The sequence below is a fragment of the Anabas testudineus genome, chromosome 6 (genome assembly GCF_900324465.2).
Source record: "Anabas testudineus chromosome 6, fAnaTes1.2, whole genome shotgun sequence".
In the NCBI taxonomy this organism is placed as follows: Eukaryota; Metazoa; Chordata; class Actinopteri; order Anabantiformes; family Anabantidae; genus Anabas; species Anabas testudineus.
Window position 1 is genome coordinate 21537947 of NC_046615.1, and position 24862 is coordinate 21562808.

The 24862-nt window shown below is 39.4% G+C and overlaps 1 long non-coding RNA gene across 1 annotated transcript; it reads right to left on the reverse strand.

Moving 5' to 3' along the window:
- Positions 1-744: 744 nt before the first annotated feature.
- On the reverse strand, positions 745-18125 carry LOC113165307. The gene is made up of 4 exons (XR_003299108.1): positions 18039-18125; positions 7363-9702; positions 5080-5186; positions 745-2258 (listed from the first exon to the last, which is right to left on the reverse strand). It is a non-coding gene; the product is annotated as an uncharacterized LOC113165307 (long non-coding RNA).
- Positions 18126-24862: the final 6737 nt, after the last annotated feature.

Consider the following 24862-nt stretch of genomic DNA (forward strand, 5'->3'; position numbering starts at 1 on the left):
TGTTCACGTGACACATGCTGCTGGTCTCTCTGTACAACGTGTTAGCTCCAACTCCAACATAATCAGCTCGGTGTAAGCATGAGTTTCAGTTGTCATAGTTTGTAATACAGTGTAAAAACGTTGCCGATGTAATTGCAGAACAACACAGACACACGGGCTCTGTGTAGATTAAACAAAGAACTGTGAGTAGAAAATAGTTTAGAGTCAAGTTGGGCTTGTTATTTGAAGTGTACAAACTGCTGTACTTGTTCAAGATTGAAGGTTTAAGAGTTACTTTTATTGTTCTCCCCTAGGAGAAAATTGGAAACGGATGTTTGACTCTTTTGCCGACTTCTTCTTTTTGTTTTTTTGATTCTGAGACATCCAGATATGAAAGATTTTCTAGGTCACAGCTCATTCAACTCACAGAAGCCCTGCCGGGAGCTGTCTTTGGATGAGACGGGAGCGCACATTAGAAATCTTTCTACCATAGCCGGTAGCTTGATCGATTCCCATTCCTGCTCTAATGGAAAGTCAATATGCAGCTCTACTCAATTAAGGAAGTGAACCAGTCACATGATTCACTGAGGAAGAGATGGATGTAAGTTGAGGAGAAGTAATGGATGAAGGTGAAGCCACAGAGGGGACTGAAGGACAAAACTAGAGAGGCCACTGAGGACTTGTACACAGCAATTAATTTATTGTTTATTGGACCAAATGGCTAAATAGATATTTACATTTTACAATATTCTCATTCACCTCCACCTCAGTCTCACTCTTACTCTGAATATTATTAATTTCCAAACTCTAATACATTTTTTTCCTTAATCTCACAGTTTAAGGTGGTTTATTATTATCATCAACAAAAATCTGGCTAATTAAAACTTTTCTCACAGGATCATTTGAAAGAGAAGTTGCAAAATTAGCTATTTCTGCCCATCAGATACCGATACACACGCAGTGATTTACATTTAGAAAGATGTGTAACAGTGGTTCCATATGGGAGATCTCGATCTCAGTAATCTCTGCACAACAGATGGGCTCAAATTACAAGTGCAGATGGTATGCACATTCACAATCCATATTTATTACATTTTTGTAATCCTTTAACCCAGGGAGGACTGGGTACCTCAGCAAACAACCACAGTTCACATAGTTGGCTGAGAATGAGCTAATCTAGGTTTATTTAATTACTCACGTAATAGTTCCGTGACTGTTATAATATTAACTTTTGTGTTCACGGCTTCTTGCAGCTTAGTTTAAAAAAGCAAGGTCAAAGTTATTTAGTCATGCATGTGAGCTATAACGGATAGATACTTGTCTGAAATTGTACAAATAAATTAGAAAACTGCATTATCTAAATAGGATAACCAAGGACAGACAAAATATCCATGCCAAGATGGAAAAAAACTATTTCAAAACAATAGAGGGATATTGTGCAATAATTGCTTTCCAAGGCTGCTGTGCTGAAGGGAGTTGCATATTTAATTCAAAGTGTGCCACTGGGAAGCTTTTGGTATTAATAATGTGGTTTTAGTGTCTTCTCATTATTTAATTTAATTGTTATTGTTTTGGTTCAATTTCACTTTTAATATATCAGATGGACAAAGTGAGAAACTACTTAGTGAACATCCTGGAGCATTTAGAAGCTAAAAAGCCAGATACAGTATTTGTGGAGGTTTGTGTTCAACACAAGAATGAATGTACATCAATATACGACTCTGGAACCTCACTCTGGACTTCAAGCAACTTGGATTCTGTGGCTCCACACTTCTCCAGTTCTCTGAGACCTTGATTTACAAATGAAATGCAAAATCGACCATTTTCTGAAAAGGGGACTTTGGACCACTGAGCAGCAGTCCGCTTTGTTTTCTTACCCCAGGTGAGAAGCTTCTGACATTATGTTTGGTTCAGGAGTGGAGAGGGAGGTGATAGGATAGAGTTGAATAGGAACAGTTCACATCTGTGCATGGTGGTGCTTGATGCATTGACTCCAGTCTCTCTGTTTGTGAAGTTCCTCCTTTCTTGAATCTCATTCTTGAATCAGCCTTGCTTGACAATGTTCTTAATGTTAGTGTGTGTGTGTTTGCCTGTTTCTACTATTCACAAACAAGATTGAACACAACCTATGAATGGCATTACCCGTGTGGCTTTGCATTACGGTTGATCAAGATGCTGAAAAGGTCTCTGCTCACAGTGCCTCAGAGATGATCATTCAAGAGTGAAGCAGTTTTATCCTGGTTGAGCTGCAGTAGGATGTCACATCCAGGCACTGATATCTAAAAATATATTTAAAAACAGCATCAAACGTTGACTCAACATCAGGTAATATGCGGCTTAACGTCCCCATTCAGTTGTCAGTACATTAGTTGTCTTTCTGCCATTGCTTTCAAGCCAATACATGTTTCTTTTTGCCCCTGGTTTCATTCTGTTTCTAGGTTTTCTCATGTATTTGGACTCTGGTTGATTATCTTTGGATGTCCCACTAGATTCTGCTCTCGGTTTGGGGTCGTCTGCATGTCCTCTAGCCCCTGTATCCTGTTGTTGTACCTGCCACACAGTAGCAAGAGTTCAAGTTTCTTCTTCTTCTTAATCATTTCACTGACCATAGAGTTTACAGGAATTTGCCTTAATGGCATTTGTGTTTCATACATAAACAATATGGTAACATAATCCATATGGCCAACTATAGGGTAAGGACCTCGAGTGCAAACCTTAAGCATTTATAACAGATTCAGTGAACGAGTGTATGTTTGACCCTTTTCAAGATTAACTAACTACTAAAAAAAAAAAAAAAAAAAACTTATTAACCCCTGAGGGAAATTGCTTTCTACATGTTCTTGCAGTGTGCCAACTAGCGAACTAAAGACTCATCATCAATGATTAAATTTAACTTATTAGGAAGATATGTTATGTTAAAAGCCATCAACTAAACATTTATTTCAATAATTACAAAGGGCCTTCATTTCCAGGGACACATGACTTACAGTAACTGCATTACACTTTGATAAAATATCCATTAAAGCCATTTCACATGACAGGAATTAAGTGATGCATTCAGTGTGAGGTAAGAAGGTGGCACGTTGATAAATCTTCATCAGGGTTGTACAGAGGAAGGGGACGTTTTTGAAAACAGTAATTGTTGCCAGTCAAGATTCTTGTGCGATTGTAAAAGACATCAAACCATTATTTAGCATTTATTATGTATGGCAGAGAAGGAAAAATGCAAAAATTTAGTTTTACTTCAACCAACTAAAATCAGCTCCAAGGCCCTGAGATGGATTAGGGATCCAAACCACAACTATTTCGACAGCTTGTGTCTTGAATTTGAATATGCTGATTTAAGGCTGTGTTTTTGCTTACGCAAGCTGGCAGCTGTGATAGCGAAAACATTGAAAATAGACTTGGAAACAGGACAGAAAGACAACAAATGTTATTTATTTTCAACACTTAGTAGTAAATTGTTTAGCACAATAACATAACCAAAAGCACCTTATTAAGAAAATGTGACTACTGTTTTAATGCTTACTAGTGTTTTTTTGCACACACCTCTCTAAACGTGGTTGAGGCCAAGGTTAAAAAAATGAATGGATTTCAACTCACTGCAGGGATAAAATATGTGGGCATCTCAATATACACCACCATATGGTTAACATCTCATTTTAAAACCATGGTGGTTGACATTTTGCTAGCCTCCACTCTGTCTTCTTTAAGAGTTTGGAACGCTGACTGCAGGAATTCGCCCCCATCTGGCCAGTCCTGATAAAATCCCAGTGGTGTCCCATGGGGTGGAGGTCAGGCCACAAAAACAGTGATTCCCAACTCAGGGTAGGGACTCTGATGAGCTGTAAAAAGACTCATTTTTAAACAGCTTTTTGACGAATTACCATAATGTTCTCTGCAGTCGTTCATGGTCTCCAGAGGATAGGCCCTAATGACTTTGGTGACCCCACTGACTTTTCTTTCAGCTCCTCCAGCGCAAAGAAAATTTTGGCTTTTAGCGAAACATCTCAAAAACTCCTCAGAGGATTTACATTTACAAATTTGATGCAGACATTAATGGTTCCTAGGGGATAAATACCAATTTGTTTGGTTTTCCCCTGACTTTCCTTTGGGGGAGTGAAGCATCTTAACATCTATTTGATTTGATTTCAAACTGCCTCAGCTGCTTTTTTAACTCCATCTCAAAATAATTATTTTCCTATGAAACTAAACTGCGCTTGTTTGGAGCGTGTTGCAATTCAATGCCATTTTTTGAATAAAACATTTAGAAATGATAGCAGAGTTACAAGGAGGTGGTTGGGGTGGCAGGTGTACAAAGTGCAATGTCTGGTTAAGTTTACTCGACAATTGCAGTTTGGTTAAAGTGAGTTAAGGTGGTTTTGTTTAAAATTAAATAAACATGTTTAATAAGCATTTTTCTCTGTTCTATTACATCATACTGTGTGTCTGGCACAACTATAAAATCTGTAGTCAGTCATTAATCTGTAGTTAAGCTTTTGTTCTTATTTTAGCAGAGTAAGTAAGTAAGATGTGATCTGTGGCCACTCTACTGATAGTTGATTACACCTCTGACTTCCTGGTTTCCTACGGTTCATCGCCTTCACCATCTCTGCTTCTATTCTTCCTTCTTTTCTTGGTTTAGTCCACGATTACTTCCTCTATTTTACTACCTGTTCACTCCCCTATCTGACCCGTCTCTTTTCAGTTATGCTTTCTCCACAGAAACTCTCCAGTGTTCATTTCCTGTTTGACTCACAATGTTTGACGTCTCTGTCTCAGCCTGATTCCACTGCCTCTTCTGTCTATTTTGTTTCTTGGATTTTGGAGCATAAAGGTAAAGTAAGGTAAGGTAAGGCATGCCCCTGCAGTTATTTAAGTCACCTTTTGCTGGAAGTGAGTCCGAAGTCTGATTGCAGCAGAAACAAGGATGAGGAAGAGTTTGGAATCTGGATTTTAAATGACTACGAAGAGGGTTTATCATTAAAGGAAGAAGATGTTGGATTAGTTCTTAGAAATTGGGTTGGTGAGCACGCCCACTGTTGTCTATGATTCATGTTTCTCCTGCTTCACCTGTTCATGTTTGTTCTGACTACTCACCTGTCATCTCTCCATGTAAAACATTGCCCAGAGCTTTGTACCCATCTGCAGCACTGTTATTTCCTTCTCACTCACCAGTCACCTACTGGATCTTCATCTCTGTTACCCTGAAACAGTAAATGAAGGGTTTTGAGAAAAAGCCCAAAACATAAAATTATTGAAGTATGATGCAAGAAATGTATAATCTGTATGAGTCAAATAAATGTGTTGAGATTTAACTCCAGATTAAAGAATACTGAGTAAAATATCGGAGATGCATGGACACAGTGGTCTCCAAAGTTTCTAAATCAAAACTATTTGCCCTTTGGTCAAATGAGGACTGAAACAAAACAAAATCTTTTCAAAGAGGATTCTCATGATTTTATGATCACAAGTATGTCAACTTTATGAATTGGACCATTATCTGAAGCTGAATACTTGATTTTACTCACATCCTCTTTAGAAAAGCATGTTAGGTCAGATTTAGAGCCTCCAGCCATTAGGATTGGAAGTGTAGTTGTTTTAAATCCAGACTCAGTTAAACTTTGCAGAAGCAGATGGAATGTTTGAAATAATTTAAGAAAGGAACTTCATCTGCTGGACAGTATTTATTCTTAGGATTTGAAAGATGCACAGGAAAAGCCCTTTTTCCCCTGTACAAACACAAAGAATTATTTAAAAGTGGAACATGTTCTGTGATGAATCTTGTTTCATCTGTAACATCTGAGCTGTGTTAAAATGAAAGGAATTTCTCAGAGGAAGTTCGACTTGTCCTATTTGGGTTTGACCAGAAACTGAAAACTGATGGGAACTGTTTGTGTATCGCTTTCACATTCTGAACCATCCCACTGATCCAGTACTGATCTGAATACTGCTAATCGCCAGAATTCTGACAGAACCCAAGGTGTCTATTTCCACTGATTATAATCAGTTTTCAAAACAAGCACAACATACAATAAACCACGCTTTCACTTCTGTCTCTGCAGCCTCCAGGACAATTGGAAAGAAGAATCAAATCAAACTATGAGATGGAATAAGGGGGTTAGAAACCAGAAGATGGATTGATCTTGAGAAAACCTCAGGTTAGACTTTAATTCTCTACAATAAAAAGGGCTGTGATCTGTAATGGAGCAAAAAGCAGAATTAGGCAGCATTTCGTTCACTGTGTGAAGTGAGATGAAAGGGACAGGATCATACTAATGGCTCATTCTGTCTTTGTTGCTTTGCCAGTTGGTAAAATTGTTATTTATTAGGCCCACCCAGACAACATTTTATGAGGTGAATACATGTGCAATATAAAAACAAGCCAATGTTAATGTTTCCTGTTTTACATGACGGAGCAGCTACAAATCAAAAGAATAAAAATCTAACTATAAACGTGGTAGTCAAATAGATCATAGCAAAAAATAACACTGCCAAGTCGGTGAAACGTACAAAGGAACGTTGAAATTGACAAAAAGTCATTTTAAAGCAAACTGTATTCAAACTATTCCAGAGATTAGGGGCCCCAAGTCGCAACTTTTAACTGGGGATCAGGTAATAAATCACTGTAGCTTATAAGCTATTTGTGCTGAAGGACGTTTGGCAGCATAATTTCAATGTGGTACTTGCAAAAGGAAACTCACAACATTGCTTTGTAGCATTGTTTGTCAGGTTTGTGATTACTGTGCAGTATGTCTACAGTGGTGGTCAAGGGTTTAGAAAGGTCAACCTGATTAAGGTTGTAGGTAGAAACCCTGCTCTAGCACGATTAAAGACCTGGTAAAGTAAAATGCATTGTTTTGATTTGTTTCTAAACCCATTAAACATGCTACAAAGATGATTACTTCTGATGATTAAGTCTATAAACTATGCTAAAAGCGCAGTTAGACTATTCACATTCAAAATCCTATTGAGATTTCTACATTGCTAATAATTGACTTTTTTCAAAGTACATCATGTACTTTTCTTGTTGTGTCAAAATAATTTTGTCAGTGATCTAATATGGTTGTTTATCCGAAATTTAGTTTTGTGGTTTCACCAGTAGCCCTGGGCTTTCAGGGGCTAAACATCACGGCTCGATAGAAGTCCATGTGTGAGTGAAAAGGTGGCAGGGAGCTCACACATGCAACAGCAGGACAAGCGATGACTGAATGCTGTGGATGTTTTCAGCCAGAACATTGAAATAATGACTGTGAAAGAGATAGCTGGTGAATTTCTCTGTCAGCACCTTCACCGGACACTCCCCACACCCTCGTGGGTGGTGACACATTTTCCTGAAATGTGACAAACTCACAACATAATGCATATTTCTTACTGCTTTACCTGGACATTTGGGTGGACAAGTAAAAAAGCAGCACAGCTGTGGTGCCCTGGAGCATGGCCCTTAACCCGGACTAGTGAAGTTCAGATTGCTGCAGCTTCCAGATCTGAATATGATCACAGCTATCCTGAAAAAAAGGGGGAGATGACTCAGTGATATTTCTGGGTAATTAGGGTTAAAACTAATAATTAGATACAATAAAAGACATTTTACTAAAAAGTAAAGAAATAATGTCACAAACAAAACAGTGCACCAACAAGTTACAATATACTGTTGTAAGAATGGTGAAAATATGATTTGGTAATGTGCATCACAAAAAGATTCAGTGGCAAAACCTTCACAGACCAAATCCAGTTCTAGAGTCCAACATAGAGTGGTAAGAAAATCCCTCTTAAATCCAAAATCTAGAATCCAACAAGTCCAAATCCAACACTTACAAGTCCAAGGTCCAGAGCAGACATAAACCTAGAGAAATGAGGGGCAGATGGTCAGGAACAAACACTGACCGACAACACGGGAGATGAAGCAGAATAACAGGCTGGAGAGTAGGTGCAGAAGGGGCAACAAACCATCTGGCACTGAATGAGTGAAGCAGAGCAGGTTAAATAGACCAGAGAACAGGTGCATTCAATCAGGAAGTGACCAGCGTGGAAAACAGACACACAGTGGGATGGGTCAAATCAGTAGAGCGGGATGGAGGAGGAGGGGGCAGAGAAACCAAGATGAAAACTGAGTGAGAGAAATGGGGAAATCAGCAAGTCAGGGTGTGGATCATGAAGAAACATTAATCATTCCAGTTTATAATGACACACACATGCTCGTTGGATACACACCAATATATAAGCTGCAGAAATGGGAGAATCTGCCAGGAGGTCGACCTCTTGAACAATCAGATCTTTGAGCACTCATCAGCTGGTTAATACGTATGCAATATCCTATCAGCTCTCAGCAACAGGGGACAAGAGGACTGGTCAGAAAGGAAGACAGCCTGAATGCAGTCTGCAAAACCTGCTCCAACATGCACACGACCTGAGGCTTGAATGACTCTGACTTGAATCCAAGAAAGCATCTGTAGAGAGACTTGAAGATGGCAGCTCACATCCAATTTGAGGCAACTTGAGAGGATGTGTTAGGAAGAATGGGAAAACCGTCCCAAACCCACATGTGAGGAGCTTGTAAAGATTTACAAAAGAAGACTCGAGGCTATGATTGCTGTGAAAGAGGATTTACAAAGTATGGAAATAGGATCTTTATGCAATCAACTGGAAGGTGCTGATGGTGCAACATCTTCATTATGTAATACCCAACATGCTTTGGGCCTTTCAGTGTCACCAGAATCAGATATAAATAAAATCTAATCCCTGGATCACCATCATCGCAAATGTCCAACATTTAGAATAGGTTACACCCCCACAGCCTAATAACAACCATACAGTCTAACTTTTGGAAACTCTTCCCTGTACTTTCTACTTGGCAGCTCTAGTGTAAGTGAAGACGCAACTTTGTTGAAGCACATTTCTTTCTATACGCAAACCAATATTCTTCTAATTCAATTTTTGGCTGTGTCACGAATAAATAACTGTTGTGTTGCAAGACGAATCACGATGATGTAAACATACAGCATCCCTGTTATAAAACCTGTGTAACTGAGCAGCATTAGACGAAAGTTAATATGTAAAAGACAGCTGTACCAGTCAAGTGAAGCTGCACTACTTTCACTTTTAGTGCTAGTATTATGTTTAAATACATAGTTGAATGTCTTACATTTGCTGATGCCCTTGACAGGCACAACACTGTTCACTTGCCCTAATCTGTCGCACCAGAAGACGGATCTAACAAAGATTAAACATACACTTATCTCCTATCCTTACCAAAGATTAAATGTTCTTTGGCTGGGCTAGTATGTTCTTAATGTTTGCTTTGGCTATGCTGCTGTGCCTGGCCCCACTGCTTGAGTGCCTTATCCCATGGTACTGTCTTTAGCTCCACCAGTCCAACTTATATTGGAAAATGACCAGTCCCTGATCTCATGTATCTTCAAAATGTTTTTGCATCAGATGGTCCAAAGGGAAAGTCAAGGGATCACGAAAGCAACTAAGATTCATATTGTGTGGATAATGAATGTGTGTATTAAATCACATTCTCAGTCCATGCTGCATTTGTAAAGATTATTATAGTGAATTATTCAGGCTGTAGCGTACACTCACACTTGTTGAGGTCGTGATTGAAGCTGGAGTGGCTCCTGTCAGCCCTCTGTGCTCAGCAGAGAGGCATCTGAGCCTGGCCCAGCAAAGAGTCCTGAATCACCGGGTGACAGGTGGGGCTTGGATAACAGTGGGTGCCTGTGTGATGAGCAGGAAAGACAATGAGAAAAAGGTCAGTTTAGGGAACGATTACAGTGCCTGGATGAATGGTTGGTAGAGAAGTCATCTGAGAACCCTAAGAGTCAGTGGTTCGTCTCCTGGTTCCTACTGGTCACATGTCAAGGTGTCGACAAGACACAAGTTGGGTGGCTGTCCAACAACGATTTCCCCAAGGGGATCAATAAAATATGTGATGAAAGAAACACTCTCAGTCTCCTTGTCAGACTACAGTAAACTTCCAATTAGAGAAGCTTAACCAAAGTGGTGGATGAACACATGTTTTTATTTGCCCACGGTCCAGTATTTATGAAATTTAAGATGTCATGTTCATTTGCTAAATTTCATTTCAACAACGTCGTTTGTCCGTTTGAGAAATGGTGCTGCTGCAGGAGTGTGTGCCTGTTTTATCACTCTTCTCCCAAGGCCCAAAGATTGGGATCATCGTTACTCACCAGCTCAAAGACTCAATCAGTAATTGGACAGCATGTTTTACATTTGCTTCAAATGATGGACGATGCCTGAGAGCTGTCCTCAGAGTTCAGATGACTGTTCAGCAAACAACTCAGATTTCCTCTGACGAATGTGAACAATATAAAACCACATGGATGTGGTAAAGTAAGCTATTTATTTCTTAAAAAGGAGTGTTAAAAGGCTACAAATTAGAATAAATGAGACAAATTAGAAATGAAAAGGGCCTTTGGGTGCTGCAAAATCAACAAAAGAAATAAGTTTGTTTTGAGTTTTTTGTAATTGTAACTTTCTCAGTGTGAACAAAGGAAAATGAAAATAAATCCTCTATCATTTAACTCCCTCCCTATCCCTTACCAATCCAAACAAAGGAACAATAGCAGTGACACCCCCACTTCAAGAGCATCTAACAGTCTTAGGTCTGTGTGAGTGCAAGTTTCGAAATCTAAACCTGTCTCAGCCCCGGGTAGTTTAATAAGTGCCTCACAAAAGTGTAGTGAGCCCATACAGAAGCTTACAAAGTGTCACAATAGACTTAAGTATGAGAAGCACAGAATCGTTGTAACTGTGAGTGACAGCTTGGCTGAGTATTTAGACTGTGCAGCCATGGGCCGCCAGAGAGCTGGTTGGATGGTATTTTGGCCAACGCTGTTACACATCAGCACACACAGTACATCATACTTATACTCTGGATATTGCACCTGCAGCCATGCTTTCAAAAATCATTTTATTACATTAATAAATTATAGTCACTCTGTTATTGTGCGTGCAAGACAAGTATCTGGCTAAACTCTGTGAAGGGTAAACTGGTTCATCACGTCCCTCAGTAGGCACATTGCATACTTTGTTAGCAATATTGACCTCAAAGCAAATTGAGACCCAAAAAAGAACAGTTTGAATAATGAGACAGTAAAAAAAAAAATAATCGTCATCTCTTGAATAAACAGCAGCTTGTTTAAATGCTGTACTATAGAAACAATGCTGGACTAAACATGTGCAAAGAAGAGGCTTCTGATTGGTTAAAACCTGACAGTCATTCAAAAACAATGACATTTGCAAACTTTAAGCTGCAATTTTTCACCTTCTTGCACATGGATTCACTCTGTGGTGACACAGAACACCCACAGCAAACCTTGTCCACCATGTACAGGTCTACATAATGACACAGTGGTCATGGTATTTTCATACGAGTTGAGGAGCTCAGGCTTTGCATTTGGAAACAGTTGCTGCACTACCGCAACCAGTGTAAACCAGGCCTGGGTTTTACTCCCAGCTTGTCATTAGTTCTTGTGGTTCGCCACTGCTGGATGAATTAAGATGTTTTCCTTAATATGGAAAATATAAGGAAATGTATAACACATGCAGCACTCTAAGTATGAGTTTGTTTAGTATGCTTGTAGATCCGTTCATGTTTTTACAATTAACTGGCTTCAATGTGCCATATTTTGTGTACAGGAAGTAAACTACTTACTTACTTACTACATATGCAGGAGTGAATGTGTATAAAAGCAGAACCTGTGAAATATTTTTTAAAGTTCAATTATCAAGACAGTTACTTTAACAGCTAAACAGTTGCTTCACTGTTTGACTCATGTGGGTGTTGTAGACAGAACTCAGAGCTTTGATCAATTCATGCCCAAGGCAAAGGCGCATTGTAACTTCGCTTTCTCAGATCACAAAGCTAAAAGATATTGTGGGAGTTTCAAAGCGGCACTTAAGTGATCTTCTTAATCCCCTTACACTTCAGGCAATAAGTCATTACTGTCAACATCACTATGCAGGAAAGTTATTTGTATTGTTAATGAATCCCTGATGATACTATAGAAAGCAAATCTATATGAGTTGTTTTCCTCAAAATCAGTCAAACATAACATTCACTTTCTTTAGTGAAATTTGTCCAAGCCAAAAAAGTTTTCTTGCTTCCGTGTTCTAGTGTAATTGCCCATGTGCATAAGCATTTGTGTAAATACTTTCGTTGTCACAATTCAGTCATTATCAGTGTAGTGCTGCCAGGTGAAATCTGAAAGAAAGCTAGTCATGCATTACTCTATGGTTCTAGTTTGGCCTTCTCTATATTCAAGATTCAAGATTGTAAAGAAACTTAAGAATGTATGTTAAGAAACTTAACATACAGTGGTAAGACAAAGTATGTGAATTTCATTGTTTTCTGCATTAATTTGTTATAAAATGAGATCTGATGCTTCACTTAAGTCAAGAGTATTAACAAATAAAATATTCCTAAAACAATTCTGTTCTTTATGTCTTTATCGAGACCAGTTATAAAAACCTCATATTGCCAGTGGAAAAAGTATGTGAACCTTAACTGGTTGACCCCCCCCAGCTATAAACTTAACCAGGTGTTTCCTGTGGCTGTGGATCAGACCTGCACATTGTTCAGGAGGAATTTTAGCCTATTCTTCCTGCAGAACTGCTTTAGCTCTGTCATATTCTTTGGATGTCTCATGTGTGTGGCTCTCTTAAAGTCGTTCCATAGCATCTCTTTTGTGTTGAGGTCTGGGCTCTGACTTGTTTTTCTAAAGTCAATCGGTTGTGTGCTTTGACTCATTGTCCTGTATCATCATCCAACAGAATTTCAGACATTCTCACATTATCCTGAAGATACACTATCCTGATACACTTTTTTCCCAATCACTGCAAGCTGGCTAGGCCCTGATGCAGCAAAGCAGGCCCAAATCATGATGTTTCCTCCACTATACTTTACGACTGGGAGGATGTTTTCATGACAATTACCTTTTTACGTCATATGTAGTACTGTGTGTTCTTAGCAAATAATTCAATCTTAGTTTCATCAGTCCACAAAACATTTTGCCAATAACGCTGTGCAGTGTCAATGTTATCTTTGGCAAACTTCAGCTGTGCAGCAAACAGCAGCTTCCTTCATGGTGTCCTGCCATAGACACCCTGCTTGTTCAATGTTGTATCTACTGTAGACTCATGAACATGAATGTTAGCCAGTTCCAATGATGCCTTCAAATCTTTGTCTGTCACTCAGGGTTGTTTCTTTACCTCATGATTGTTCGTTGTGCGCTTGGGGTCATTTTGACTGGCCACCCACTTCTTGCTAAAGTAGCCACAGTCCTAAAGTGTCTCCATTTGTAGATTGTTTAACTGTAGACTGGTGAATTTCTAAAGTCTTTGACATCACTTTGTAACGTTTTCCAGCTTTATGTAAATCAACATTTCTTGATCGTAGATCATTCTTCACAAAAACGTTTGAGTGGTTTGTCTCAGTCGAAATAGCTCTAGTCCACACCTCCAAACTTGGAGAAACCTAAACAGACCAAAGGTTCTACTTGTCTGTAAAAGTTGATGCAACATGCATCATATGCCTTGCAAAAGCACAAGGGACTGAACAAAGGAGAAGATGCTGGATGCTTCTTGTGTTGTGCAGTGCTGATATAAAGTCATGAAGCAGATTTAGAAATTTTGGGCCTGCTCTGTAGATACTTTATTTTGGCATAGAGGGGCTACATCAACCAGAAAAAGAGATGTTTCAGTATGGGGAAGATGAAAGTTTAACACTAATCATTTACATGTTACATGTAGGAAGTGAGTTGGAAGTTGCCCTTTATTAAAAACATGACCTATTTTTCAAACCTTCAATTGATAAATAGTGATATTGTTGCACCAGCGTAAAAATGTATGAACTTGACAATCAGCTGTTAATTTTTACACATCACTTCTATCTTAACAAATCTTTATCTCAATAAATTAAAGAAAACAATTCATATAAAATAACACCATAAAATCAGTTTGCATGCGGTGTACCACGTTAAATAACTGGCTCATCAAGTGGCCGAATGTGCCTTTGTGGGAACAGTAACTGCCACATGTTACTACATTTGATTGATGTTCTGAAATTGCTCAACAGAGCATGTAGTAGTGCAGTCTACGACAGCACTACTCGTTTGTCGAGGAGCGCTTGCCAAGGCATTGCTTATTTAATCTCATGTAATCCTTGAAAGATTAAAACGCTAGGATCTCTCACTGATGGATTTATGTTACAAGTTTGCGGTTACTCTTTCAGTACCTGCGCATTGTCTGTGGCTGGGTGTGTGTTCATGCCACCTCACTCTGACTCATCCACTGACTCACACAAACACCTGACATGTTTGCAGCATCAAGTGGTGGAAATGATTGAGTGAGTTGAATGAGGGTGTTCCTCACTCTTTCAAATTCTGCCCTGTTGTACCAAATTGCTGAGAGAATAATGTTTAACTCAAGCAGCAAGAAAAAAGTTACAGCTGAGACACATTAGCAAACCTCTAAAGTCAAATTAGAGCAATTAATCTTTCATGTGTAATGAATACCACATGATTCTGGAGGAGATTACAGGTAACACTGCAGTGTGGTTTGGAGTACGATTTGCTAACGATAAAAAACTGACAGACAAGATCAAAAAGCAAAGTAAAATGATTGAACACAGAATAGCCTCAGTCAGTTTAACAGCATATTTCATTCTTACTTTGGTTTCATCCCCTCTCTTTGATTAGTTTAACACTCTGTTGTATTCATCCCAGCACCACGATGCAGGTTAAAGTTAACAGATGTAGTCATTTTTAGGCTCACCCTTCTAACCAGTCAGAGAAACTCAACATCAGAACTGGAATCAGTTTGTATTGGCTGCATATACAAAAGCTGCATGTTGCAGCTTTAGCCATGTCATGTTACACTCCTGACCAGGGAGGAGCACCAAGCATCTGAGTTAAGAATGAAAATATGATCAAATCTGACCAATATGCTCAATGTAGATTTAAACAGTCAAATGCTCCAATAATATTTGTAATTTTCAGTGACATAGGCTAAATGTGTCACTGGAAAAGGTCACTTGTGACAAGCAGGCCAATCAGAATGCAGTACATTCATCCAGAGACCTGTGTCAACAGACACTTTGTCAAACACACACTGGTCTACTGTATGAACAGAGTGTCATTGGACATTGTGTGCTCCATCTTTGACAGATGGGGCTGTAACGCTTAAAAGAGATGAACTCTTTTTTTTTTTTTTTGGACAGTTAGTCCAAAGGGCGTGACAGTATTACAGAATAAGACCTATTATTTGCCCTAAAATAGGGCAAAGCTCTGAGAAGCACATGCACGAGAAATAAGCATGCTTCCTTTTACCGGGACAACAGAACCGGCCTCTGTCTGGTGGCCTCTCAGAGGCTGCAGGCACTTTGGTCTCTGCAGGAAGCAGAATCCCATTTACCTTTCACGCTGCTCTTTTCTTCATAAATTCTCTTTTCAATCTCAATCTCCATTTATATTCTAATAAAGCAGATAACAGTTTCACTTGAAGGTTTTGTGCTTTTTTTGGATCAGTCATATCTGCCCTGATTAGGGTTTCCCCACTTTGAGTTCTTGTTTGTAATGGCCTGTCTGCTAAGTCTATCAGTCATAAACACATGCTTCCTTTGCTTCCTATTGTTTCCCAGAGAGGTTGAACCTGATTATTTTAAAATAAATGTTGAGAAAAATGGATATACTGAATACTTTGGACGAGTCAGGAGGGTGAGCTTATGAAAAGTGCTTTTAATCACTGCTTTCACTCACTGATCTCATTCCAGTATAAACAATGTGTGCCATTGTTACATTTCACATTTCATGGTGTAAAAGGGCAAATTTTAGGGTTATTTTGTTTCTTAGGAATTAACCATCACCACTCTCATAGAGTTTCTTCAATCATTAAAAAAAGCATCTAAAGTAAGAATGAAAGTTAAACAGGGACCCAGCTTGTGAGAGAAGCCTTTCCAGCGTCCTACCAACAACTGGTTTGACCCCTTCTACAAGTCTGTGGAATGCCGTGATTAATGTTCTTCCCTTTTCCCTTTTTTAAATTCATCTCTCCAGTGTATCGTTAAAAGCTTTTTGTCAAACGTTACATAAGCTTTAATATATATTTTTAACAGAGAGCAGATTCCCACCCTGCCATTTTGACATGAATACCAATTTTCCCAGAGGTCCTCTCTGATTCCACTGTAGCCATGGTAGCAAGCCTGCAGCCTCAGGAGGACGTTTTATGTCTCTTTCATAATTTCTGCTCCTCTATTAAATAGATATTTTCTATTTGCTTTAAAACTGTCACAGTATCTCCCTGTCTTTTATCAAGTTCTTTAGTGAGTAACCAAAGTTTATTTAGTTTATCTAACTGCTTATTTAAAAAAACAAAACATACAGCCCCCTCCAAAAGTATTGGAACATGTGACTGATGTTAAACATCACTTCTTCTGTTTCTTGTAATCTACTGTAGCTGTGTCCTGTGAATTTGTTTTTATTTACTAACTAGCTCTTGAGGGGTTACCTGTGCAGACTGCATTTCTTGTTAAAAAAGGATAAATAAACATATAAAACAGTCTAAGGGACAAAGGCGGCAATTCTAAATGTGAGTTCAGAGGCAAGAAACCCCTGTACTGAGCAGCACACACAATGGGTCATTAAAGCAAAACATCAACAGCTGATGACAAAAGCAACAACCGCCACAGAGCCATAAAGCAGGGTGAAGGAATCAGAAAGAATAACCTCTAACAACATGATGGAAGGACCAAGAGAGGGATCCAAACCGTACAAGCTCATCTGTGAAGCATGGTGAAGGCAGTGTCTTGGCTTTAGCGCTTTCTGGAACAGGTTCACTGATCATTGATGATATAATTCATTATGAGGGCCGGAGGTGTAGTAAAAATATTAGGCTGCAAAGAGGAAAGCATCATCAAAAGTTTCATCTTGCAGCAAGACAATGATGCAAAACATGATATCAACTCCACATAGGACTTCATCAGAGAGAAAAGTCAATCACCAAATCTCAACCCAACTGAACATGTATTGTGGTGGGAGTCACAGACATGCTGCAGTAATTGCAAACAAGTGATTTGTAGTATTATGCAAGTATTTCAAAACTATTCTTCCCAACTATGTGTTCCCAAGCTGTAATTAGGCAGAAATGTGTACAGTCACACACTGTGGGATTTGCATTAGATCGCTGAACCTCAAGTTTCTCAAGCAGTTTGAGCATGTGGTAACAATAGTTAGTGTCATGGTTTTCTCCTGGGAACTGATGTGAGTCAATGCCACATCCTTCTAAGTAAAAAAAAGTGAAACACACAGTGAATTCTCTCTTATCTCAGATGGTCAGAACAGTAAAGCCTTCGAGATTCCAGTTTTAATGAAAGTGAAAAAAAAAATCAATAATCAGAAGATCTGAGTGAAATTAAAGTAAGGAAGCATGTGTAGGACATTTCTAGTGAACCTGCTAGATGAAGCGCTAATGTATGGTATTCATTACATATTTTTGTGTCAGATCTGAGAAAGAACAGGTGTCTTTCATGTTAATATACTAGAAGAGGAGCGACAGCTTTTGTTTGCATTTTTTTGTCAGCTTGCTTTCAGTATTATCATGTTTCTCTTTTGTAATCAGTCGAAAACCACACTGAATAGGAAAGCGGCACATTATTCAAGTCTAGATAATATGGCGACACCCATCCACCCTTTGTTGATGATTTTGCACATAAAAAGCCTCGAGGGAAACATTTGGTTTAAAAGAGCTGTTTAACTGCAAAGTGTAAAAATAGAAATAAGCCAGGTAACAACGTGCATGAACCTACAGTGTGTCTCCATACTTCCACTACAAAGCATATTGTAAAACAGTATGGAAGCTCCTGTGTGGTTCATTTATGCGACTCTGATTAAAATAACAGCTCACCAGATGGTCTGATCAAACCTCGTGTGGGGGCGAGGAGCTGACCAATGTTCCCTTCGGAGCGGAAACACGGCTGCATAGAAACGGGATCCTCTCCAGAAATAAAAGGCTCGAGTTAAGTGATTCATCCTCACCTACTGAACAAGCCTGAAAGCAGCAATCAGGAGCCACTGAGTCACACTGTGGAGGGGTGACCCCGGATCAGATGACGGGGGCTGGAGTTGTCGCGCACTCTCGCTTTGCACTGAGGTGAGACCGAACAAGAGCTCTCAAGGCCCCCTTGTCTGATGGATCCATCCACACACCTCCCTCCTCCCCTTGGCCACCTCCTCCCACACAGGTGAGCCATCTTCCTCTGTCAGTGTCTGTTTTCTACTGTCTCTGCCTCAACGTTTCATTCACTCCTGACATTTACAAACACACAGTAAATTAGAATCTGTGCTGTTTTGGAATGAGTTTCTGTATTTAGGGAGTTTTGTTTTTTACTTTGAACTTGTTTTGGATGATAGAGTTTAGTTAAAGTCAGACAAGACACTGAACCGAACTGAAAACACTAAACAACTAATTTAGTCACTCAATACAAATCACTTAATGCATTCAGATATTAGATTTGACAAAATGCGCCCCAGCTACTTCATTTTATTAGCTGCACATATTTCCTGCTTCAATCACTTCCAATAAATTCCTGTGTGAAACAAACCTCCAGTGTTTAAACTTGAGTGACAGCAGCTCTCATCTCGTAGCACAAGCGAGGGAATCACCAAAGGTGAATATTTTGAAGTGGTATTTCCTTTTATGCAAATTTGCTGGTATCTTATTTAATGGGCCGTATGCCAACAATATTGGAATAACAGTTTCTTACAAATTCAACTGCTTAAAAAGAGCCATATAGATGTGTCATTCTGCACTTGATGAACAAGAAATGTCAGAATAAAAAAATAATTCCTCGTTCAAACCACTTCACAGCCCACACTGTCACATACATACAGTCAAAATGATTTACCACGATGAAGTGGTCTTCTTATCTTGGACATAAAAGTAACGTTGGACTTAAAAAGCAATGTACAGTACTTCCTGTTCCTGTAATATTAGTGTGTGTGTTTGTATCTGTTAACAAAGTGTTAAAACTGCTTCTTACACAGTTTTACGTCTCTCTCTTCTTTACTTTTCATCCTTTTCCTTCTGCACGCCACATGCCTGAAACAAAGTGTTAAATAAAATCAAATATTTGTTTTTTTGGTAACAGTGAGATTCGGTCTCACGATACTAGAGGTCGGTGAAAATAGACCAAAAGTTGAAAACACAGCGGTGCTGCTGCCTCACGAGGAGAAATGAGATTTTAAAAAACGGTGGAATTCACACCACACCACAGTTACTCAGTTTAATTGGACTTTCTTATTAATAGTTTGAACAGAGGTTGTAAATCAAACCAATTTCACTTTTATAGTTAACAGCTTGTCTGTAGATCAAAAACAGACCAAAACAAAGAAGAGATGATGAAAAAGTTAACCCTAAACAGCCGGCAACTGGATCCGCAAGTGGACACATCTCTTGTCTGTGTCTCCTACTGTCTATCCCTCTTACTATCCCCCCGCCCGTCTGTCTCTACCTGTCTCCTCCTCCCCAGCTCCAGAGCTTCTGCGGGTGCCTTCTCGATTTCCCTCCTGCTCAGAAAAATCAATATTGGGAGGCGGCCTGAAAGACCTTTCACAGGAGTATTACAGCACAGCCCGGTGCTCTGATAAGCCTCCTGTTACGTCCTCTCGGGACGGGGCTGGCCAGGCCCGCGCTCCCCACCTGGGGGGGAAAGTATTCTCCTCTGGCCGCAGGGAAGAGCGCCATAAAGGGCAAGACGTGGATCACAAGTCTATTGGTGTGGGCTATTAGTAACCTTAGAGCCCCTGACCTGTGATTAAGGTTCTGTGCTGATTCCCACACACACACTCACAGACAGATTGGGAGGGGACACGAACAAAAAAGACATTTTATGACTATAAAGAACTTTGTCATGCAGATAATGTTCTTTTTTGTGTTGTTGTTAATGTATGCGCCAACGCAGGGCTACGTGGAGCGGCGCATTCACAACCTTGCCTTCATGACACCTTTTCACTGCCTTTGTCTGCAATATTTCTGTTGTTGCCTGTCCTCCCACACACACACACACACACACTCACTGGCTCGTGTGCACATACACTCCTTGATGCACACCCACTCACACCCACATACCATTCTTGCGTGATTCATGAGAAAACAAATGTGAGACAAATGTGCACAAAAACAGCGAACACCGATGTTCAACATATGACACCGCTAACACATGCTGCTGCAGTAGCTGAAAGGTTCAAGACATCCAACTGCTTCGTTGTGTGGCATTCAAATAAAATTCACCCTCAAGAGTTTAAAAAGGAAAATTACTTATGCTCAACTTATGTTGAATAACCATTTTAGACAGAAGAAATGCAGTGGGATGAACAGATTGTCAGTGGACCTTGAGCGATATGCATGATTTGGCTGTGGCATGACTGGCATGTCTGATACTATACCCAGATTTCCCATACCTGAAGATTTTTCCTTTCCCAGCAACAAAACGTACTACTATGTGTCTGCGGTGGATGTGTTAGAATTCACTCCAGCTCCAATTCTCTTGTCATGACCTGCACTACAAATTATCCTGTAAATGTTATGCTCATTTAGTGGCATGTAAATATTAAAGCAATACTTGAGCCAAGGGTAACGCCAGTAGAGGTGGTTCAGGAAAGCAACATGAGGTTGCACATCCAACTGGCAGGAAACCTTAGGATAGACCCAGAACACCCTGGAGAGGTGCCTGAGGATCCTCCACAAAGAGCATTATAACGTCTGGACTACCTTTAGGTACCGTCTGCTGCTGCAATTCTGACTCCAGATACACTGTAGAAAATGGGCAGAGGGAAGTGACAAATTATTTTTTGACAGTTCGAGGTTCGAGGTCACTCTTCTACTGGCTTAGCGCCACACTTTTTGTAATCAAAACAGAGAAGGGCAAGGACACCTTTTGGCACTTTGAGTCCAGAGGAGTGAACGGAAAACTGGTGGCTAGCACATAACAAAGCTATAACTAGTACGACCAATGGAAAATAATTTACTAGGTCTACTTACTGCTTTTTTCATAGCAAACACAGTCAACTTGCCACCGTCGTTTAGAAAAAGCTGGCAGGTTTGGTACTGTACCAGATGCCACTGAATTCAACTGAAACTATTCTCTCAAGTCTGAAGTCTTCTCTGTAACTATAAGAATCGTTTAAAGTTAAAACTTCTGAAGTTATAACATAGTCAGCGTTTGTTTCCTAAAGATTCTGCAGATGTGCTGAATTAAGGCGGTGGATTGATCGGGACTGTATGACAGCTACTAAAGGACACACTCAAATGCACTAGGACAGCACAGAGAAGGAAAACAATCGACGCTTTATTTGTCATGTAAAAAAACTTTTCTAACTTTGGCAGAAAGGTTTGTTTCTATAGTACAAACCTGGTGCAGATATTAGGTGTTCAAGGCTTTAAGGCCCTTCTCCAATTTAGTAACAATCACAGATATTGACAGCATTGTGCCACAAACCCCCAAATGTGTTGTAGTTCTTCAGAGAAAATACTGACTCAAATCCCTTTTTCATTAAACAAGGAAGCTGTAAATATCTCAGACGTTGTCTGATAAGTGTGATGTCTCAGCGTAGTTGCTTTCCATTAGCGCATGATGTTGGCAGTAAAAGCTTTCAAGCTGTTGCTACCACTCTAACGTTGTTATTTCTGGATGAGACCTGCAGTTAAATCCCTTCTCAAAGTGACTCCACTTGAACTGCTGTTTGTCACATTTATAATTGAGAGTCATTTGCTCTCATTTGTTTTTCAGGATTGTTATCTAAACCAGAACTGGTGGAGAAACACTAAAGCACATTTGTCTTCTCCTGAGACAAAGCACAACTGAAAACAAATTTTTCAAAAATAAAAAACAAACCCCTTTCTGAACACATATCCAAGTTGCATTCATGAGTGCATAAGGGACTGATCAATCAAAAGCGCACGCACGAAGAGCCAGCACACTGTGGTTCAAGTTCAGTTGGCCTACAGTCACAAAAACAAAAAAAGGTTAAATGTGCTTGCTAAATGTGCTTCCTTCGTCAGTTTGTGCAGCTGGGAACTGTCTAAAGGAAAGGATGGGAAAGAGGAGGCTCCTGGCCGTGAGGTAGAAACAAGGAATTATGAAAGTGAGTGTCAGGAGAGAGTCCTCGAGGCTGTGTTTACGAAAGCAGCAAAACTGCATCCACAGAGGCAGTCTGACTGGGGTTATTTCCTGCACACGGGTGAGGTTGTCAGTCAGCGCTGAGCTATGGATGTGATACTATACAATCCTCCCCCATTGTGCCGTGCCAGCAACCTGTAAACATCACCTCCACAAACTCAGAGATTTAGTAAAGGCTATTAAAGTTCTTTTTCTAGAAAAGGATCTTGCTAAACGTGCACGTTTTTTTACACTGTTTAAATGAGTGTTTATATAGTTGCTCATACTGCCAACTCCTTTCTTCGTTACTGCATTTTCTCTCACATAACCTGATATAATCTCTTGTATCGTGTTATCACTTAAGATTGAGGGCGGCTTTGTTTTTTCTTAGCCGTGCTTCCTTGTTCTGTTGCACTGAAATCTTGAAGTCACTCAAAATCTGTAACCAGCTTCCTCTTACAGCACTGGGGGAAAAACCTAAGGCCCTTGTTGGAGAGCTTAAAGTTACGGAGCTTATTCCTGCCAGGACATAATTATTTAAAGGGCAATGAAATCATTCATAGTCATGAGAGTACCCTGTGAACCAGTCATTTGTTCTGAGATTCCTGAAACTAGCACGGAATCATGGAAGAGAAGTGTGTGAATCTGGGAAACAGCTACAGAAAGCCACATGTCATCCATGTACACGCCACTAGGTCCACTTTATCACTTTATCACGTCTCACGCTGCATTTGGGGTCACATAAGTTGTGGTTCAGCATGTCTATTCACAGCAACACAATTGCACATTCGTCACAACATGCCTACAAACAATAGACATTTCATGGCCTTCCTGTTGTTCCTGATAACACAAATTCATAGTCACTATGGTGCATGTCTTCAGCATCCACAAAACCATCAATCAAATTTATTAACTTTCTGAAAACCCAAAGCTCTGTCCAAGTAAAACAACATGTAAGTTCTTGTTAAATTAACTGATGAAAAAGATAGATAGGCAGACCCATAAATAATAGGATGATGATAAGTTTTTTAGGAGTTAGGAGTCTGTACACCACCCTATAATTTCAAGAAAAACACTTAAGTTGTGAGTAAAGCCAAGACTTTTAACTTTAATTCAGGGGTTTTGACAAGTGTGGCATTAACTATTCAGTAATTAGAGTCATTTTCAAACACGCATAATAAAAAATGAGCTCATAAATAATGGGAAAAAAGGTTTACAAGCAGTTGCATGACCAGGTGCGGCCTGTGTCATTGTTAATCCATGGATCAGATCAAGCGAGAAAAGTGTTACAGTACAGAATTTCAGTTCACTAAGTGGTCAACATGAAAATCATACAGGTGTCTGTGCAAGTGAAGGAGGCATCATTAGATTGAACAAACTAAACCCATCCGAGTGAGAGAGAGCAAAAACACTGACAGCGGCCAATACAACAGTTTAGAATATTCTTAATAAAAAGGAATTAACTCGCAGCTTAGCAACAGCTAAAGCACATACTAAAGTCAATAACATCAAAATTCAGGGTGAAGAAAAACTATTTCATCACAACAAGGTGCAAACCACTGGTAATGCTCAACAACAGAAAGACCAGATCAGACCAGAAAACACCTAAAACTAGTTCTGGAATAGGATTCTATGAAGTAATAAAATCAAGATTAACTTGAAGCAGGAAGGAGCTTCCATGTGTCGAACATGGTGGAGGCAGTGTTATGGTATGGGCATGTATGGCTGCCAATGGAAATGTTGGTGTTTATTGATGAGCTGATAGCAGGATCATAGTTAGATAGAGTTATACACTCTACTCAGCCAAATGCTGCAAAACCGATGCCCAACACTGTATATACAGTAAGTGATCCAACACTCACTGTACTGTATATACAGTAAGTGATCCAACACTCACTGTACTGTATATACAGTAAGTGACCCAACACTTACTGCACAGCTGTGGCTATTTAAGAGTTTCTCAAGGCAAAGAAATGAGAAATTCTGATGTTGCCACTATCCCACAACAAGCAAAGTGAAACTGTCAGATGTCTTTGTACGTCTAATTCAAAACGTCTAATCAATTAATCAAATCGCAATAAAACTGTTTTTGTTCCTTTGAAATTGAAATGTACAATTCTGGACTGGACTAATAATTCTCTCAACTCAAACGTTTTTACACTTTGATTTGATAGCTTTTAAAAGAAGCAGCTGCTTTCCAAGTCATCCTTGATGTTTGGCTCAGAATGAATCAATGAATAAAATCTGTCAATGTAAAAACATGAATCTACCTAAAAAAAACTGTTAAGCAGACAGAACAGCTTAAAAAAGACACCAGTGAGAAGCAAAAGCATTTCTTGGACAAAAGCCTTTTGGAATGCAACCTGAAGTTCTAAATCCTCAATACACGGCATTACAAAAAATAGTTGTTAAAAAGCCTAAAAGCTCTGTAATAATGATTTAGAATGCCAGAAATTATAAATGCATTCAATCTAAAACTAACATATGGCAAACATACTACAAATAAAGCAACACGCGTTTTAAAAATGCAAAACTGTGCTTTTCCTTTTCGAATCAGGCCACTGCTGGTTGTACTGGTTTGACCTTTTCAAATAGCGATAAACTCACAGTGTGAAACGAATGCCTCCCTCCAAGAGGCATGTGGATAATTATAGTCAATGTTAACGTCTGCAGCTGAGGAGAAATTCTCGAAAATCAATTGCG